Here is a 3,482-nt window from a genome sequence, read left to right on the forward strand (position 1 = left end):
GGACTCTTTTCTTTTGTGGGCCGAACGCAACATGTTTCTAAAAGCCCTCATTGCTTCCTGATTTTCTGGTGGTGGGGCGGGGGGGGGGGGGGGATGCCAATAGAAGCGGAATAAGAATGGGTGGAAGTATGGTAAAGGGCACTGGGCCTGCTTGTAATCACAGGTGCCTTGTTAGGACTGATTTATGTTTGGCCAACTTGGAAAATATTTTTACCAAAACAATCCAGACCTAATTCATAGAGCTGTGTAGTCTTTCACCCTCAATCCGATTTAAACTCCTAACATGATTTAAGCTCTGAAAAGCACACGTTGCCTAAGGCAAGCATTTAAAGTGAGAGTCAAGTTCGCAGTCTTTTTACAAAGTATACTTTCTCACCCCCTGTCACTTCTCTAGTTACCCAATCTTTTCCAACCTGTCTGGACCTTCTGTGACTCGGACATAAATCAGGAGAAATGTGGTTGGAAATGGGTTCCCTTTCTTCAAAGCAACTTGTACCCACCTCACTGGAGCATTAGAAATCCGTAATGGCACACATGGTTTCCATTATGCCAAGGGAAAACCTGCCTTCGCTGCTCCAAACTGTCTCTCCGGTGTATGAGATCACAGTCCAAGTTGATTTTTTCCCCCCAATAAATAAATAGGAAGAATTCCTTGGGTTAAATAAAGTCAGGAAGGGGTCTTCTAGGACCTGAGATCTCGTTGCGTTTGCTGATAGACACGCAGAGAAGAGGCTGACGGGCGGTGGCTTGGCACGGTCTCTGATATGAAGTTTCTGGACTTTAAATGCCACTGTCCTCTGGGGATTTCAGAACTCCTCTGAGGCCGTTCCCAGCCTGAGCCAGATGATCACAAAGGCCTGGGAACAAACATCAGACACGCAGCCTAGAGGCAACAGCAATGTGTTCACAGCTTTTTTCCTTCTTCTGTTTTTCTTTTTTATTACTCTCTCCCTCTTTCTCCTCCCTGCCCTCTCTTCCACTCCCTCTTCTTTCCTTCCTTCTTTTTTCCCTCCTTTCTACACTTCCTCCTTCCTTCCTTCTTTCCTTCTTCATACCTTTATTATTATTTTTTAAATATATTTTATTGATTTTTTTTTTTTTTTTTTTTTACAGAGAGCAAGAAAGAGGGATAGAGAGTTAGAAACATTGATGAGAGAGAATCATTGATCAGCTGCCTCTTGTACACCCCCTACTGGGGATGTGTGCGCAACCAAGGTACATGCCCTTGACCGGAATCGAACCCAGGACCTTTCAGTCCCCAGGCTGACGTTCTATCCACTGAGCTAAACCGGTTTCAGCAGTATACCTTTATTATTGATGTCTGTACTTTATCTTTGAGTTTTATGGTGTATTTCTCAACATGCTGGACAGGTACAAAAGGTTAAAAATTGATAAATATTTCCCAAATGCCCTTTTCTAGTTCCCTCATTTATTTTATAAGATTATTATTATTTTTACTCTGCTACTGCTTTCATCAGTAGGGAATAGCATTGAAGTTCATAGACAAGTGGGTTAACTGCCGTAATAAATAGACCTTTATGTGCCATTGGGAGACCAAGAACCTCCAAGAAAACATTTATCAAAGTTCCTCCCAGTTTATACATGCATACACCCTGCCCTGCAAAAAGTATTGAAAAAATAGATAAGAACTAATGTTTATTGTGTACTGAATATTCATTAATTCATTTAATAAGCATTAACTGAGCACCGACTCTGTGCTAAGAACTCTCCTAGGTGCCACAGATAAAGCAGGGAACACATGAGACGAAGCTCTGACTTACTTGATGGTATAAGGGACGAGGCACTTTGTACACAGGACTTCATTTGATGTTCCCAAGAACTCTGTAAGCTGTATATTACGATTCCCACTTTCCACATGAGAAAAATGAAACGACAGAGAGGTTAAATGATCACAGTTCCTCAGGGAAAGAGTCTGGATCTCCACACAAATTTATCTGATTCCAAAGCCTTTCTACTTTCTGCTGTCCGCATGGCCGCAGAGGCTAATGAAATCATGAGAGATATTGGAGGGTGAGGCCCACTAGGCAGAGTGCCAGTTGAGAGGGATCCAGATGAGAGACCTGGCAAAGCCTGGAGCAGCCCCTGAGAGTTGCATGGAGGCATCCAGGCTGAAGGATACAAAGACAGAGTTTAGACAAAGAAGGGAGGGAAAACGGAGCATAAAGGGGCAGAGGCACATGTGAGTTAGACAATGAGTAGAGACAGCTTAAAGGGGGGAAAAATATTCTCATAGGAGAAAATCAGGAGACAGAGCCAATGAGACGGGAGGTCTGGGGCAATCGCGGTGTGCCAGGAAAGCCGGACTTCGCACTGCAACCTGGGACGGTAGAGACTGTGGGTGGTTGGGCATAGATGTGACAGCCAATGTCCTCTCCTCCTACTCTATTATTGCTAAAAAAAAATTTTAACTCTTCAAACTTATCTTTTCCTTATCAGTGAAATAGAGGATAATCATCAACATGTTTTTGGTTGATTTCAAGAATGACCAATATTGGGCTGAAACTGGTTTGGCTCAGTGGATAGAGTGTTGGCCTGCAGACTGAAAGGTCCCTGGTTCGATTCTGGTCAAGGGCATGTACATGGGTTGTAGGCACATCCCCAGTAGGGGGTGTACAAGAGGCAGCTGATCAATGATTCTCCCTCATCGATGTTTCTAACTCTCTATCCCTCTCTCTTCCTCTCTGTAAAAAAATCAATAAAATATATTAAAAAAAAAAAAAAAAAAAAGAATGACCAACATTGGTAAACTGTTGTACAAAAGGATTAGCTTTTGATTAGAATTCCACCCTCGGTATATATGTTTTAATACCCACTCAGATTCTTCTTTGGGCAGGTTTGGTGCTCACACAACTGGATAGATACATGAGTATTTGGCCAATAAAACTGGTTGAAGAATGTGAGAAATTTATCTACTGCATGAAGTCATTGTTTCATATTTGTCTGAAGCTCCCAGCGGACGCCGCACACCAGATTTTTGTTCCCCTCTGCTTTCCACATTGCTCTTTCCCATGAGGAGATTCTTTTGATATCAGCATGGGGTCTATGGAATTCTTTGGGGGTGAAAGGTGTCTTTTCTATTATAGAAACTTTTTATTTAACCAGTTCACTTCCATGTGAAAACTGCTCTTGGGGCAATAAAATTAGAAGAGGCATACCAGATTCGTTTTTTAATTTTCCTCTAGTCGGGTGAAGTTGCTGAGCAAATTTGTTGAGCAGCTGGAATTGTTAAGGTCACACTAACATTGAAATAAGAAGGTCCTGACACCAAGATATCCAGAGATCTGAATAATTCTGGGCTGTCTCCAATTTTAAAATCCATTTCTCCAGGCTGTTCCTTTCTTCTTTCCTTTCTCCCACACTGGTTTCTGGCTTTTCCCCTTTTACTAATGAACCCAGTGCTCTGTGAATTTTTAAGTTTTGCTTGCTGTAATGGAAACAGTTCCTATGGTATAACCTTTAGG

At 42.2% G+C, this 3,482-nt stretch overlaps 1 long non-coding RNA gene across 1 annotated transcript; it reads right to left on the minus strand.

Moving 5' to 3' along the window:
- Window positions 1-1,008: 1,008 nt before the first annotated feature.
- On the minus strand, window positions 1,009-2,510 carry LOC118721340. The gene is made up of 2 exons (XR_006741968.1): window positions 1,307-2,510; window positions 1,009-1,055 (listed from the first exon to the last, which is right to left on the minus strand). It is a non-coding gene; the product is annotated as an uncharacterized LOC118721340 (long non-coding RNA).
- Between the last annotated feature and the right edge of the window lie 972 nt (window positions 2,511-3,482).

Source organism: Pipistrellus kuhlii, unplaced genomic scaffold (assembly GCF_014108245.1).
Source record: "Pipistrellus kuhlii isolate mPipKuh1 unplaced genomic scaffold, mPipKuh1.p scaffold_m20_p_18, whole genome shotgun sequence".
Classification (NCBI taxonomy): domain Eukaryota; kingdom Metazoa; phylum Chordata; class Mammalia; order Chiroptera; family Vespertilionidae; genus Pipistrellus; species Pipistrellus kuhlii.